Below are 17,674 nucleotides of genomic sequence, written 5' to 3'. Positions count from 1 at the left end.
AACACCTCTGTTTCCCACACAACCAGGTCTTCTCCAGATTGGAGAACAATTGAAAGCAGAAATTTAACACGATAAATAATATTTTTAGACAAATCACTGAGGTCTCAGTCCATCATACTTAAGAACCATAGTTGATTGTCTAAAATGCTGCTGTGCTTCTTCTGAAAACTGGAGAAATACGTATCTCCACTAGAGAGATTCACTGTCTCTGCCACAACTGGCAGAGACGTATGGTGACAGTAAGCGTTTTATGAGTCATTCCTCTAGACTAGATCATTTCACATCTGACGCCACCCTCTGTGCAGTAGCGTTCTGTCGCCTCAGTTGCATTAAGTACTGCAATATAAAGAAACAATTTATGGAAGAACTACAATGGCATTCTTATTTTTTCACACTATATTAGGAACTGAAAAGGATGCGTGCCTGCAATACATAAAAATGAGGATGAACATAATCTGAAAGAGTGTCAAGAAATGCATACTTTATTTGGATTTCATTCTTAGCTCAGCTACTGTAGGTTGGCTCCCGAACAGTAATTATTTGGAAAAGATTACATGTATTTAAAATAACTAATTTGCATACAAACAAGGTCATCTATCAAACCAATAAGCACGGACTACAAAATACCGGCAAAGTTATGAAATAGAACCTCCAGGGAAATTTCAGCTCTTATCTTAATCTCCAATGGAGGAAACTATGAAACAAATAAGAACTGCAACTTGCATAAATGAGATCACCCATATTCTGTGTTCAGAGTCTTTGATAAATATTTTTGTCCTGAATACTTTTTTGAAAAAAAGTCAAAGTGATGAAATTAATCTTTAGGGACATAATTACCATGACTCTTTCCTGCCAACTTCATGTTGCTCTGTTGTGAAATAGTTTTCATATGAAAAGCTATTTATTTTCACGAAGCAGTCCACATATTCATTTACATTTGCAGTGCTGGGCCACAATAGTTTTTCTCTGAGAGGTTATTAGTTTTTGGAAATCTTCATTGTTCGCAAAGTATTCTGCATTTGTACAATTGCACAGCCAAGGAAAATTACAAGCAGGTCTAAGCCAGTATTGGAACTGAAAATTTGATCAAGTAATTCTAGAGAGACGCCCAAACAATTTTTGAGGAATAGCTTAGTCAGAAAGACAAGGCAGAAATAGATGTTACGCTTAACACGGAGCTGTCTTGTCTTTTCTTTCTCAAATTCTTACCCCTTTCCCCAAAACAGTTGTGCTGTGACTGCGTCAGACCATACATTTCTCTGTCCTGATTCCACTTCATTGGTAGCTTCTGGTGATGCAGAAAGATGCAGAAAGTGAGACTGAGTTTTACAGGCGGAGGACAAAGCAGTCATTTGCAGCAGCTGCTGCAAGTCAAGCAAACTGTCCAGTTCTACCCTAATTGGTCTGCCCACGAGCAGAAATCTCTTTTCCCAACCCACAGCAGAAGTTTCCAGCAAAAAATCCATCTGCTTATTCAAATTTCATCCAATTCAGTTTGCAGCAACATTCCTTCAGTGCTGTCAACCGCTCACTTCAATTAACAGTTCCAGATGCTGTCACATATGCATGTTTAAAAACCTGGTTCTGTGAGAACGGGGCTCGATTTTCATAATTAAATGTATTAGAAATAAGCCTTCAAAAAGCTTCCAGCTGGAAAGAAACATAGTTAATGGTCCAATCATATCGCCTTTGGTGCATGGTAAAGAGAGGAAGGGTTGTGCTGAATATTTTTTTCTGTTTTAATCAGCATTTTATACCTTCTTTAAAGACTATCTACCTGCTACACCACTGATGCAGCTCTTTAAAATAATAAAAATACTGATAATCAAAAGACTATCTTTTGAAATTCACCCAATTTTTTTGATGCATGTCGTCAACCCCCAAAATGTATGGGTAGGGGGAATTGCTTTGGGATATGCATCTATTAGGAGAACTCTTCGTGAGAATGCATACAGTTTTTCACACCAACTCTTTTTTCCCTTTCTTTTTTTTTTATAAATTTTTATTGATTTTCCAACATAAATTATAACACATTACAACTTACAATACAAAGACAAACAAACATATAATCACGTATAATTTCATAACCTTTTTTTCTTAAACCCAATTTCAGAGACTTCCCCATGCCTCCCTTTTCTGCATCCTCATTTTAAAATTTTTTAGCAACCCCTAATCTCAATTACTTATGATTCACTTTCTTTAACCTTTTTCTCTTACCCAATCATTTATCGCTGCAAATCTGCTTTGCCTTACCCAAGACATTTTAGCAGTCAATAATTTTGCAACAGTTCTTGAGGTAAAGTTTAAATTTCTTCCAATCTTCTTCCACCGTCTCTTTTCCTTGGTCACGGATTCTGCCCGTCATCTCAGCCAGTCCCATATAGTCAATCACCTTCGTCTGCCACTCTTCCAGCGTGGGTAGTTCTTGTGTCTTCCAATACTTTGCTAAAAGAACTCTTGCTGCTGTTGTAGCATACATAAAAAACGTCCTATCTTTCTTTGACACCAATTGGCCTACCATGCCCAGGAGAAAAGCCTCTGGTTTCTTATGAAAGGTACACTTAAGAACCTTCTTAATTTCATTATAGATCATTTCCCAGAAGGCCTTAATCCTTGGGCACGTCCACCAAAGGTGATAGAAAGTACCTTCAGTTTCATTACATTTCCAGCATTTATTATTGGGCAAATGATAGATTTTGCAAGCTTGACTGGGGTCATGTACCACCTATAAATCATTTTCATAATATTCTCTCTTAAGGCATTACATGCCGTAAACTTTATACCGGTGGTCCATAACTGTTCCCAGTCAGCAAACATAATGTCATGACCAATGTCTTGTGCCCATTTAATCATTGCTGATTTAACCGTTTCATCCTGTGTATTCCATTTCAACAGCAAGTTGTACATTCTTGACAAGTTCTTAGTATTGGGTTCTAACAGTTCTGTTTCTAATTTTGATCTTTCCACCTGGAAGCCAATTTTCCTGTCCTGTTTGAATACTTCATTTATCTGGTAGTAGTGAAGCCAATCTCTTACTTTAGACTTCAATTTCTCATAACTCTGTAATTTCACTTTCCCCCCCTCTTGTTCTATAATTTCCCAATATTTTGACCATTTGGATTCCATATTAAGTTTTTTCACTTCCTTAGCTTCCATTGGTGACAACCACCTGGGGGTTTTATTTTCCAACAAGTCTTTATACCGAATCCAGACATTATATAGTGCTTTCCTAACAATATGGTTTTTGAAACCTTTATGAGTCTTTACCTTGTCATACCATATATATGCATGCCAACCAAACCTGTTATTAAACCCTTCCAAGTCCAAAATGTCTGTGTTCTCAAGAAGTAGCCAGTCTTTCAGCCAGCAAAAAGCCGCTGATTCATAATACAGTTTTAAGTCTGGCAGGGCAAACCCCCCTCTTTCTTTTGCATCAGTTAATATCTTAAATTTTATTCTGGGCTTTTTGCCCTGCCAGACAAATCTAGATATATCTTTCTGCCACCTCTTGAAACAATCCACTTTGTCCACAATCTGCAATGTTTGAAACAAAAATAACATTCTCGGCAAAACATTCATCTTAATAACAGCAATTCGACCTAACAAGGAAAGTCTCAAGTTTGTCTTTTTTCCCTTTCTTTTCCTTTGTGATTGGAAAAATGAGAAACCAAGAAAACTGTCAGATTCATCCACCCCTAGTACAAACTTACTCCCCCAAAACATTTAAAGAATGTCTGCATATGGCTTAAGTGATGTGTAAATTTACTAGGGCTAACTTTCTCTGGATTAATGTTGATGCTTTGCTAGACCTTTAAAGCAGCCTGGAGCATAAGCAGTTGCCCTACATTATATTGGACCATTGGTCCACCTCATTCAGTCTTGTTGACAGCAGATTTTCTCAGCCTCGGATCCCCAGATATTGTTGGACTACAACTGCTATCATTCCTAGCTAGCAGGACCAGTGGTCAGGGATGATAGGAGTTGTAGTCCAACAACATCTGGGGATCGGTGACTGAGAAAGGCTGGTCCACACTGAGGAGAAGTGGCTCTCTAGGATTTCAGACTGGAGTCTCTCCCAGCCCTGCCCAGAGATGCTGGACCCTTTGAAAGCACAGCAGATGCTCTCTCCCTGAGCTGCAGCTTCCCCCCTTCAAATTCTATCTTCACTGTCAGAGGCTGCATGCCAGCTGCAGGTTGGCCACTGTGAGAACAGGATACCACCCCATACATCATGTTTTTTTCTCATGAGAGCATGGCAGCCATTTTGGGCGCCATGCTCTCTCGTGATCTTGCCCCCAAAAAGCACTTTTCCTGGGACTGTGATCTATTGTGGGTCACGTGACTCACATGGGAGTGCAGCCACAGAAGGTGGGGTCCTGGCTTAGGGCCACATCATGTTGGAGGGTATGGGATGCTGGACTAGATGGACCATCGGCCTGATTCAGAAGACTCTTCTTATGTTCCTGAACATTAGGATCTGAAAATCAAGTTCTTCCTGTGAAGGGAAGCAGGAACTTGAAATGTCTAATTATAGTTCTGTGAACTTCACACCAGACCATGCGATTCTGTGGAAAGGCTATAGTTAAGCAAAACAAAAAACAAAAACAAAAATGAAATGAAACCCAGAGAACTGGGGGAATCACTGCAGCCAAAAACAACAACAACATTATGTCTCATGAGCAGATGTCGTTTCTGTTTTGTACCTCCTAATTTTCTCCTTATTTCTTTTGTATTTCACCATCTGCATTTTAAAACACATAGGGAATGAAAAGAGCAATAGACCAAAGAAATTAATATATTTTCCAGTTGGCTGGAAAATTCCAGCAGGATATGACTGACTCATAGAATTTTAGTGTCACCCACAGGTTTTTAATGGGTATTTCTGGAAGATGGCAGGGAAGGCAACAAGTCAACTATTGATCAGCACCAGTGTTATGAATGGCATATCCCTAAACAGTGACAGGTGTGAAATGAATGACCTGGTTGCATTAACGCAATTCTTTGTAGGGCTGAAATGTTTCAAAGATTAATCTATTTACAGTAATTATTGAAAATATTTTGATTACAAAGGTGATTACAAAAGTTTTGATTATAAATTGAACAGTAGGGTTTTTTTTAAAAAGCAATTGTCTTTTCTTTTTTTTAAAGGTACGTATGACAAGGGGGGCAGTCCATGGTTATGGTTAGACTGTTTGGGCTAGGGCTCTGCTCAAATCCCCACTCAACCATGGCACTCACCCTGTGAGTTTGGGCCAGTCACCCTCTCACGAGCTGGCCTGCCTCACCAAATTGTTCTGAGGACAAAGTAGTGAGGTGGATAACCGTAATATATTGCCTTGAGCCCCTTGGAGGCCAGTCAATAAGATAAATAAATAACTAAATTGCTGAACAGACATTCCTCATAGAGGCAGGGATTTGTCTTCTCAGGTGGTACCTGATCTATGATTTGTGCTGATGCGCAAGGAAGCTTCGCTCCTGCAGCGTTCAGTGCAACCCCTAGGCAGAATGTTTTTCTCTTTGGAAGAATTAGTTTAGCCATATGGAACTTTGTGTGGATGCAATCAATTAAACCAAATATCGTTTTCAGCAAAGATAATCTCAGTTCTGGTCCTTTGGTTCAAGCATTTGAGCCTGTGGTCATAAATTTAAAAGGGATTTTTATCTCAGTGACTGTACTTTTTTGGGGGGGGGGAGTCACTTCTCCCTGCCGTGACAAAGTGCAGTAACCTTCTCCTGGTATCCGTTATGTGTGTGGGCCCATTAACAAGGGAAGGAGCTAAGCTATGGGGGACATACTCCTCTTCTTTGCAAGAATAGTTGTTGTTTTTTCAAAAGGGGAGTTCTCAGGACGTGGAGGCTGTGTGTGCTGTGCTCTGTTGGTACTGTGGTGGTAAAAATGCTCTGCAGGTGGAGGGCCCCCACATAAAATGGGGGGTTGAGGAGGGTCATTTGTGTGGGAGTAAGAAATGCCCCTATTTTTGTTATGTACTGACGTTCTCACCCTGGGCCAGCAGGGGGATACGGTAGATAGTTTTCACTCAGGTCCACATATGCAAATAAGGGACTGAAAGTAATCGCTGTGTCATCTGATATGTTCACCCACAACTTAACAATTTTCATCAGAGAAATGTTGGAAGGTATGCTTTTACTTCCCCCACAAAAAGCCCTTGGCTCAATTTATCTGCCATTTGGATGCCACGATCCACTCCACAGCGGCTCCTGCGTCAGCAAATTTCATTCTACTTTGATCAAATGTGGGGAAGCGGCAGCTGTTTTTAGGTTTCCCATTATAGTGAATTAGTACCAAGTTACTTTCATTTTATACAGAGCAGCCCAGAACCTGAAATGGAGATTGGAGTGAAGAGAGCGCACAGCAACTCAGAAACGGACAGGAATTTTGTAAAATGCAAGGGTAATCTTCAGGCCCATGCACACCCCTAGCAACTACTGTGTTATGAAAGACTTGTGGGACTTGGCAAAATGGTGGCAATGGTACAACTCAAATGATCCTAAAGAACAATCTAGAACGTCATCATCTCATGTTTCCACAGTGATTGATCCAAACATGCTCCTCTGATTTTGTATCTAGAGGCGTTGTTATATGAAGAGGAGTTGTTAAATGCTTCTGCCCAGAGGTCTAATTAAGCCCAGTACAGGTCACAGTTTGGCCTGCCAGGCCATTTCCTACAAATACCAACTGCTCCCCCCCTCCCACCTGATGTGATATATGACATTAGTTGTGGGGCACATGATACATATTAAAGAGGATCAATCACTGAAAGTACATCTTCAAAGGAGCTTGCTGTAACTGCCCATCAACTGCTAAGTGGGTACAGCAACCTTCTTTTAATTTCCATAGGTGTCCATCACCTGGCATCACTATGCCACCAGGTGACTGACAGATGAGTAGTCCTGCCCACCCGTTGAAGCTGGCCCACGGGGGCTGAGTGGTTTTGGAATCTAGCCCACCAGCCAGATCCAGTTCCTTAACAACTCTACCATAATGATATACAATAATCTCTCTCTGTGTGTGTGTATTTCTGTGGTGGTGTGGTTGGGCTTGGTATGGCTGCTTTAAAATATGTTACATGAAGTGGCACTATCCAAAGGACTTTCAGTCTGTTTCTGTTGGGGTAGCACTCAGTTTAAAGAATGAAAACCAGAATTTAGGATCTTCAGGTGGTGGCTGTGACCAGGAATGCTTTTTTATAGCTTAGGATGCTGTTTTTTGATTATTTGATTATTTCTTTAAAAAATTAAGTGTTAGATGGCTTGGGCATTTTTTGAAAATAGAAACATGGTTGAGTAGCAACTACAGAGTCACAGTTTGCAATTCACACAGTTTCTGAAACACAAGTCCAAAATGTAGGCAGATTGCTATTAAGTACATCCTTTGCCCAAATGAGCAGCATCAGTTCATCAGATTAGCTGTTCTAGTGAGCTTCATTATGAACCCCAAAATTTGGGATCCCCTCCAAACTGGTGCCAAGGTTTTGCAACTGTTTTGCAGAGAAATCCCTGTGTTTTTCAGTGCCCCACAAACTGAGCAATTGACACGGGTATCACCCAAAACCCCAGTCATCCATTTCACAACTTTGAACTTTGAAGCCCAGCTCGATGTATTCCTTGATGTGTTTTCTGCAAAACTATTGTCAAACTTTGGTTGCAAAACACTGCAAAACTTTTGCCAAATTTGGATTCTGGTTTGGAGTAAATTGGACAATGTTGGATTTGGGGGTGTTAAATACAAATCTTGGTTTAATATATCAATTACTCAGTTTGTGGGGTACTGCAAAATGTGGGGTTTTCTCTGCAAAATGCTGCAAAACTTTGGCACCAGTTTGAAGGGGATCCCAAATTTTGGAGTTTGCAGTTAATGAGGCTGTTCTAGTAAATGCACTATTTTATGTCTGTTTACCAAATAGTTATGAGTATGAAACAATTTACAGACAGACCCCGTATATGCAAATATAAAACAAAAATGTGAACTAAAGAATATATTCACTGCATAATGAAAATGCAAAGGGTAGCAAGGCCCAAGGCATAGCATAAGAGAGGAAATGGAAGAATAATATGCACTTTAACTGCCAAAACATCTGAATTGGATGGTAATTGCTTAAAACCTTGTATTTAATTAGCACCCTGGGTGCTTCTGAGCCAGCTGTATCCATATGTTTGCAAGTTAGTAGCTGAATTACAGTTCTAATTACCATATTCTATACATAAACTGATATTAGGGCCCTGACAGATGACAAACAAGTATAGGGTTGCTTCTCTGTCTCTAAGGCCCTTGGCTTTTCCTCTGCGCTTCACAACCAGACGATTCTGAACAAGGCACGTTCTTGTTTCCGTTAACAGCTGTGCAAAGTTTCCTTGACATCCCAACAACACCAAAGTACATAGTTCACTTTGGCCATTGTCAGGTCCTCCCTTCAGCAACTCAGGAAGGCCATTATAGCAAGATACCTTACAAGGAGAGGAAATGCCCAGGTGGCTCTGGGCAGCAGGAAACAACGGAGCGTGCCCTTCTTCATTGCCAGTATTATATAGACATTCAAATTAGGTTTATCCAGCCCATCTTATATAAGTTTCCTGGGCATTCAGAATAACACAACATCTCCCTATTATTACAGGATGAGAGCCCAGAAGTCACATGTTCAGTCGTCAGATTTTGCACTGCCGTGATAGATATTTGACAAAGAATGGTCTATGCTACAATTCAGTCCTAAACTGAAGGCCCATATTGTTAGATCCACACTTCTGAAGGCCCATCCGTCATAGCTGTGTTAACCGATCTTTTAATTTTCCTTATAAATTTTTACTCACCCATTATCTATGCTTAATTAAGTATTCTATGTATGTTTAAATCTACATTTGGTTCTTGCTCCTATTTATTTAATAATTATTTGCTTAGATTCATACTATTATGCTATTTATTTAGCTGTTTTGCTTATGCTGGTCTACGACCGTAATAAAGTACCGTATTTTTTGCTCTATAAGACTCACTTTTTCCCTCCTAAAAAGTAAGGGGAAATGTGTATGCGTCTTATGGAGTGAATGCAGGCTGCGCAGCTATCCCAGAAGCCAGAACAGCAAGAGCAATTGCTGCTTTCACTGCGCAGCGATCCCTTTTGCTGTTCTGGCTTCTGAGATTCAGAATATTTTTTTTTCTTGTTTTCCTCCTCCAAAAACTAGGTGCGTCTTATGGTCTGGTGTGTCTTATAGAGCAAAAAATGTGACACTTGACTTGAGTAAACTATTTGTGGCTGCACAAAGACATGGGCACTTGTGGTCTTTCACAATATGGAAGACACCATATTGTATTTTGCCATTAGGCAGTAGAATGACTGTTTACCAAGCATTAGTTTGCACATGAATCCTTAGAAACTACTCCAGATTAAGTTCTCCATGGGACATTTGGTGGACTGGGCCTGCATAGATAACCAAATCACCAGAGGATGAGCTCTCAAATGCTGGGATGCCTTGGCTTATCCTGCCAACTGGTAAGAAAGATTTTATCACACATCCAAGTGCAGTTATTTGTAGCAAGATGGCCATTGGTACAGTTTTCCTGTATTACTCTGACAAATGGTTTGCCCTGTTGCAGATTTGTCTCAGCAAGCTTCTGAATTGTTAGCTGGGTGGGGCCAGGAAGTGGTTAATTGCTCTGTACAGGAGGACATCTAGACAGCATCTCAAAAAGCAGACACATTACCTTGACAACAAAGATCCGTATAGTTAAAGCTATGGTTTTCCCAGTAGTGATGTATGGAAGTGAGAGCTGGACCACAAAGAAGGCCGTAGAATTGATGCTTTTGAATTATGGTGCTGGAGGAGACTCTTGAGAGTCCCATGGACTGCAAAAAGATCAAACCTATCCAGTCTGAAGGAAATCAGCCCTGAGTGCTCACTGGAAGGACAGATCCTGAAGCTGAGGCTCCAAGACTTTGGCCACCTCATGAGAAGAGAAGACTCACTGGAAAAAACGCTGATGTTGGGTAAGATTGAGGGCACAAGGAAAGAGGGACGACAGAGGACAAGGTGGTTGGACAGTGTTCTTGAAGCTACCAGCATGAGTTTGACCAAACTGCGGGAGGCAGTGGAAGACTGAAGTGCCTGGCGGGCTCTGGTCCAGGGGGTCACGAAGAGTCGGACACAACTAATCGACTAAACAACAACAGAAGGGCATAGTGTCAAAGGCATGGCTTCCCCTTTTGTGGAGAAGGTGATCAGCCAGCTACAGACGTGCCCCCTGTTGCTGCCCATTTCCCTTTGGAATGATGAGAACAAGCAACAAGGATCGGGGTGGAAGCAGCTCAGGAAGCACAATCTCTTGGCCCAGCCCTGCCTTTGGGTAGATAAAAGTGGTGGAATCCAGCTGTGTTGTGTGCCTTGGAAGGAAAATTACTTTAACTGGAAAAAGGTTTAAAATCCTTTAAACTTTTGTCCTGTAATTTTTTTATATTTTTTCTGTTTTGTATTGTACAATACAGTCTCCACAGAGAAAAGAACCATTTTATTTTACATGGTCTTAGAACACTGGCATACAGGTTCTCCACAGTCAGGCTTGTGAAGCTGGTGGGAGAGCTTTACTTTCTTTTCCCCTTAGGTATGAAAAAAGGGAGACAAGGATTCATCAAAAGTATTTTCCTTTATAACCTCATTTGCAACTCTTTTAAGCCCAGTTAGTTGTTCTGAACTAGCTACATCCCAAATATTATTAAACCATATCTCAAGAGGTAGCTCTACCTGGGAATTCCACTGGTACCCTATCACTAGATGTGCAGCTACCCATAGAAAAAGAATTAAATCCTTATGCTGGATGGGAATCTCGGTTTACTGAAAGCAAGGTTTGCTGAGAGAAGTTGTTTAACAATTTTGGAGATAATATTGAAGATCCCGGTCCAATTTTGCATTCCCACCAAGCATAAAAATATGTCCCAAGGTTACCGCAGCCCTCCAACAAAGGGGGGTGTAATGGCTTTAGGGATTGCTCGTGCGTAAGTTACCGCCACTCTGGGCTAGGTTGCCTGGTTAAACCGTTTCTGTCTGGACAGCCATCCACTCCATGGCTGTTCACTCGCTAGCAGAATCCGTCAGTGGGCGTTTCTTGAACCTCTTCCAGCAAAGAAGTTCTTTGACGCCAAGTCGCCGCCTACTTTCCCTGCGCGGAAGTCTTCTGCGCAGGGTGGGTGTGGGCAGAGGAGGACCTGTGCTTTCCTCGCTGGTCTCCTGCGAAGAGTCCTGAAGCCTCCTCTCTGCTTCCCCCATCGACCCCCCTCTATCCCTGGTGTTGCGCTGATTTTCTTCCCCAGCCGGAGACCTGCCTCTCTCCCTGCTTGGCCCCTCTCCAGCATCGCTGTGGAGCCTCGCCTCCTCCTCTAGTTCCGATGGCAGTTCCCTGACAGGGGGTTAGAGATTTATTGATTTTGGCTAGACGAACCAGAGTCCAGTGCCACTTGAGAATGACCTTCAGAGAAGCTTCTTAAAGGCGAGATAGAATATATGCCATCCCACTTAGTGCTGTTAATTTTTTTGCTTATATCTGTCTCCCATACTGAACGTAAACCCTTTGCATTCTCCATATAGTGTTCTATGATCCTACACTTTGTCAAAGGGAAACTCCCCACCAGAGTAGAAATCATATATCGAACAGATGGAAAGCTCTTCAAGCTGAAAAAGCTGAAAGCAAAGAGTAAGGTTACCATAACTTCCATCATAGAGCTTCAGTATGCTGACGACAACATAGTGTGCGCACACTCAGAGGATGACCTTCAAACCATCCTAAATATATTTGCAGAAGCTTACGAAAAGTTTGGCCTATCACTTAACATGCAAAAAACCAAAGCGCTGCACCAACAAGTACAAAATAACTCCTCTGCAGTGCCACAAATCCAACTCAATGGTGCAACGTTGGAAAATATCAATCACTTCTCCTACCTAGGCAAAAATCCAGCATCGCCTGAGCTCTGCGAGTGCGGCTTTCTCCCGATTGAAGTGCAGAGTGTTTGAGGAGCGGGACATTTGCAGGGAAACCAAACTGCTTGTTTACAAAGCTATTGTACTACCAACCTTACTATATGCTTGTGAAACATGGACCACTTATAAACGCCATCTCCAACTCCACGAAAGATTCCATCAACGGTGTCTCCGAAAAATTTTACACATCACTTGGGAAGACAGGCAAACTAATATCAGTGTACTGGAAGAAGCAAAGATCACCAGTGTCGAAGCAATGATTCTTCAACATCAACTTCATTGGACTGGTCATGTTGTGTGCATGCCTGGTGCTCGTCTTCCAAAGCAACTACTCTATTCCAAACTTAAAAATGGAAAGCATAATGCTGGTGCTTAAACAAGAGGTTTAAAGACTGTCTCAAGGCAAATCTAAAAAAATGTAGTATAAACACTGACAACTGGGAAACACTGGCCTGCGAGCGCTCCAGTTGGAGAACAGCCTTTACCAAAGGTGTCATGGGCTTTGAAGACACTCGAACTCAGGACACAAGGGAGAAACGTGCTAAGAGGAAGGCATGCTTGGAAAATCCACACCATGATCAACTCCCGCTCGGGAACAAATGTCTCCACTGTGGAAGGATGTGTGGGTCCAGAACTGGCCTCCACAGTCACTTACGGAGTCATTGTTAAAACCGTCTTTATGGAAGACAATATGAGTGATTGCCAAAGAAGAAGAAGAAGAAGAAATAGATAGATGAAATTTCTATCAAAGACAAGCTGAAATTGCAGAGTTATGAGAAGCTCAAAGGGAAGGTGCGAGACTGGTTACATTATTTTCAAATAAGAGAGGTTTATAATCAAGATAAAAAAATTGGTTTCCAGGTGGAAAAATCAAAGCTGGAAACAGAATTGTTGGAACCCAATGCTAAGATATTGTCAAGAATGTATAATTTGATGTTAAAATGGAGTACTGAGGAAGAAACGGTAAAATCTGCTATGATTAAATGGGCACAAGATATTGGTCATAATATTTTGTTTGCCGACTGGGAGCAGTTGTGGACCACTGGGATTAAATTTATGGCATGTAATGCCTTAAGAGAGAATATTATGAAAATGATGTATAGGTGGTACATGACCCCAGTCAAGCTTGCAAAAATATACCATTTGCCCGATAATAAATGTTGGAAATGTAAGGAGATTGAAGGTACATTCTTTCACCTTTGGTGGACGTGCCTGAGGATTAAGGCTTTCTGGGAGATGATTTATAATGAAATGAAAAAGGTATTTAAGTATACTTTCGTGAAGAAACCAGAGGCCTTTCTCCTGGGCATAGTCGGCCAATTGGTGCCAAAGAAGGATAGAACTTTTTTAATGTACGCTACAGCAGCAGCAAGAATACTCATTGCAAAGTATTGGAAGACACAAGAATTACCCACCTTGGAAGAATGGCAGATGAAAGTAATCGACTATATGGAAATGGCTGAGATGACTGGCAGAATCCGAGACCAGGGAGAAGAGTTGGTGGAAGAAGATTGGAGGAAATTTAAAACTTATTTACAGAAGTATTGTAAAATGTATGAATGCTGATGACACTGAATTAAAATGAAGGGGTTCTAGTAATAAGAGATAAAAATTTGAAATTTGGGAGGTAAAATAAATAAGGATAAAGTAGTAGGATACGAATTTGCTGAACTAATTGTTAAAAAGGGATATAAAAAAGGGAGGCGTGAGGAAGTCAGGAAAATAAGTTAATTGAAGATGAACAATTGGAAAAGAGTGATTTGTGTTTTTCTTATTCTACTTTTTGAGTGTTGATTGTCTTTTTTTGTTTTCTTGTTAAATGTTTGTATTTTATGTATCATGAAAGTTTGTATTGTTGTGTTTTATATTTTCTTTGTGTTTTTATTGTTCTACTTTTTTATTGTTAAACTTAATAAAATATTATTTAAAAAAGAAAGAAAGAAATTTCTATCAAATTTGATAGAAATTTGATAAAATCAATTTTGATAACATCACTGACTCTTGATGTGGTCATAATGAATCATAAAATCATAGAATTCAAGAGTTGGGAGGGACCCTGAGGATCATCTAGTCCAACCCCCTGAAATGCAGGAATAGGCAGCTCTCCCATATGGAGCTCGAACCTGCAGCCTCGGTATTATCAGCAGCACGCTCTATCCAACTGAGCTGTGAGTCACAGAACAGGTTACATCTTTCACACCAATGAGTTGAAGGTGACAGAGGAATTCGCGGTGATGGATTTGCAATCCCTGGCTTGGAAATAAACTGAACTACTTCCCCCAATTTGGGAAGCAGCTCAGGGTTTTTCTGAGCCTGCCTAAAGTTGCCATCTTTACATTTGCCCATCCATTCCAGCTGCTCTCATTTGTCCTCAATGCCATGTTCTTTCAGCAGGGAAAGTGCAGCAGCGGGAGCACTAAATGGGTTGCATCTCTGTGCCTGCAGTGTCCCAGCTGCCCCACTTCCTTCCTGATGGTCATCACAGCGTCAGTGCTGGTGGGCAGGGGCAGGGTCATCAAAGCTGATGACACATGCACAGAAATGTTTTGGGGAAAAGGAAATTAAACTTTGTGTTAAACAGCACTTATGCCAAAAGATTCTGCAGACTTTACCCCCAAAATAGAAAACTCTCCTTTGTTTTGAATGCATGCTTCAAGCAAGACTTGCTCTCTGGAGCCATAACTAAAACAATCTCTGTCAGTCCTAGTCCCTTTTTCAGGAAGGTAGAAGGGCGAGAAGGTTATATGTCTGGGAACAGAAGTGCAAACAGAAGGAATCTTTCTCTTATCCTGTGAAGTAAACGTCACACTCTTGACAAAATAAATGATAAATCATTAGCGAATCAGCTTCCATGCATTATGAAGCACCAGCAAGGTTGGTCTTTAAAAAGTCAGTCCTTGACATATGACTTGGGCATCATTAGCCTTGTTTTCAAGGGGTGAGGAGAGACAGGCCTGTGGTTATAATGTCAGTCCTAGGGCTCAAGATAGACTGTAATTCATATTGCCTTATACCAGCAGTTTATACCAGTATAAACACTGTGAAAGTTGCAAGTAGACAGTCAGCTCTAGGGGCTGGGGAGGAGGCAACACGAGAGTGGACTGGAGGTTGTGGCATCCCAAAATAATGGGATTAGACTTCTGAAGAAAATGTAGTGGAAACATTTACAGAAGGTCTAAGTCTGCAAAGGTAGGGAGACAGATAGACTGGGAATTCGGCTGAGAAGTGCAGTATTTGGTGGTGTTGATGGTCTATCTACACAGCCAGATGAAGCCAAAATCCTACTGGTGTCCAGGCACAAATTAACCTGAAAGTAAATATAACAAGGACTGTTGCTCAGTAAAGCAAACCAATCACGCAGCATGATATGGTGACAAACACATTTTTGATAAAAGTGTCCCTTACAAAGATGTTCAGATCTCCTACTAAAGTGTGGGACAAGCCATCTGTGGCCCCTGCCCTCTTCCTGCTGCAATTCCTCACCTCCTTCCTAAGTTTCTGTTAAGTTGTGGGTGAACATATCAGACGACACAGTGATTCTTCAAACAGCTCTTGTTTATTCAGAGGCCAGAACAGAACTGAACTGAAGGGCTCAGTCAGCCTGCTTATATAGAGCTCCAGTACAACGTTACTGTAGCAACTTTCTAAAACTATCCAATCACTGAACTTCACTTTCGATCCTTCATTTGCATAACTATCTACAGTATCCCCCTGCTGGCCCAGGGTGAGAACTTCAGTACATAACAGCTTCCATGTGGGGCACTTAGTGCTCTCTGCTCCAGGGGTCCGGGGCTATATTTTTGAAAGAAGAAGAAGAAGAAGAAGAAGAAGAAGAAGAAGAAGAAGAAGAAGAAGAAGAAGAAATTCCTATGCCCTACAAATAACCAGAGACACGTTTTAAATAAAAGCACACATTCTGCTCATGTAAAAACACCAGGCAGGCCCCACAAATAACCCAGAGATGCATTTTAAATAAAAGGACACATTCTACTCATGCAAAAACATGCTGATTCCCGGACCATCCGTGGACCGGATTTAGAAGGTGATTGGGCCGGATCCGGCCACCGGGCCTTAGTTTGCCTGCCCATGCTCTGCTCATCATAGCATTTAAGAAAGAGGAACCGGCGTGCAGAATTCTTTCATTTGTATCTCACCACCAGACTGTCAACAAAGGGGATTGCAGATCCATATAAAGCAACAGAAGTTAACATCCATAGAAATCAGATCCCCGCAAAACCTTATGAAGCATAGACCAAGGGTGAGGAATGGGACCACCCCACCCCCACCCCACCCCCACCCCCGCCAGTCTCCTGACATCAGGTGATTTGAGACCTACTGTCACCTCCTTTGAGGATGCACTTTCCATGCTAGCCAGGTGAACACACTGGGAACATATCTTCAAAGAGGCTTAGCAGCTCATCGGTAGCTACAGGGAGCCCCTTTGAAGTCTCTGCAGAGGGGGGAAGGCTCCTAACACCGGAGCATTTTGCAGAAAGCGGTTTGTATTAAAAGTGCTTCTTCCAGGGCTTTGAATACAAACTGCTTCCTTTAGAAAGAAAAAAGAAATACTGGAAACTCAACCCAGTTGAGAGATCCATGATAAGCTAAGCAGAGTCCTCTGCCAGGTTTTAGGAAACAGAGGGACAATCTGAAAGGGTAGCCAAGGCACCTTCTAAGTTACTCTGGTCCTGAGGATGATTGGCGCCTGCATGAGGGAAGGTGAGCCTCTTTCCCCCACGCCAAGGGTTGCATTCCCTCAGGAGAAGTGGCCAGGAGCTGCAGACTAGTGGGCAGGAAGGCAGCTTCAAAGGACCCAGCATCCTTGAAATCAAGATGGGAGGGTGTCACCCACTACTGGTTTCTGTGTGGTTGTTGTGACTGCTGTCTGGACCGATACTTTTTTATTCGCTCTAAAATCCCCCATTCGCTGCTTGAATTTTGCTACTGTTATCTATAGAATAGGCTAGTTAAAAGGCCTCATCCTGTGTCAGGGCCTGCCATAACATGAGGCAACTTGAAGGGGCTGCATCAAGTGGCGGAGAACAACAGCAGGATGCTGCGAGGACGGAGCCTGCCTTCCCTCAGGTGCCGTGGAAGACAGTGTCCCCTCTTCAGTCTGGAAATGAGAGAGGGTGTCATCTTGACCTCTGCCTCAGGCAGCAAAACACCTTGTGCCAGCCCAGACCTGCATCCAGGCTGCAGCCCTGCAAAAGCTGAAGAGAGGGAGAAATACTTTCCCTTTGAAAAGAAACCTAATTTGAACGGGATGTTAGAACCATTGCTTCTTTTGTCAAAACCTGTCATTTCATTTCTCCTTTTCTCACATTATGGAAAGTGGGGCTTATTTTCCTATCTCCAAGTGGAAACAAAGATTCTACTTACTGTATTTAGTTTTGTGGCTTAGTGCTGCACCCTTCAAGCTAAATGCAAAAGGGCTGACGATAATGAGCTCCTCACTTGCCGTTACCTGAAGACCATAATTGCTACTTCCTTAGAACAGGAATGAAAGCTTTTCATTGACCATGGCTCGGTTGCTGTGGCAACGGGCTTTGCTGTTTACCACCTCACAATGTGACATAGAGAAAGAGGGTAAGAAAAAGCCCTCCCTTGCTTCAAGAAGGATAGCAGGTATGTGCATTTTCTGCTCTCCAATTTGCAGATGGTTTCTAAAAGAGGATCAAAATGTGCTCCCTTT

The 17,674-nt window shown here is 41.8% G+C and overlaps 1 long non-coding RNA gene across 1 annotated transcript; it reads right to left on the bottom strand.

The window, feature by feature from the left end:
- Positions 1 to 461: 461 nt before the first annotated feature.
- On the bottom strand, positions 462 to 17,464 carry LOC128413546 (uncharacterized). Its single transcript, XR_008330368.1, has 3 exons — positions 17,362 to 17,464; positions 4,348 to 4,495; positions 462 to 1,288 (listed from the first exon to the last, which is right to left on the bottom strand). It is a non-coding gene; the product is annotated as an uncharacterized LOC128413546 (long non-coding RNA).
- Positions 17,465 to 17,674: the final 210 nt, after the last annotated feature.

This window comes from Podarcis raffonei, chromosome 5, assembly GCF_027172205.1.
Source record: "Podarcis raffonei isolate rPodRaf1 chromosome 5, rPodRaf1.pri, whole genome shotgun sequence".
Taxonomy (NCBI): Eukaryota; Metazoa; Chordata; class Lepidosauria; order Squamata; family Lacertidae; genus Podarcis; species Podarcis raffonei.
The sequence above is the reverse complement of the archived record's forward strand: the minus strand, read 5'-3'. Positions and strand labels throughout refer to the sequence as shown.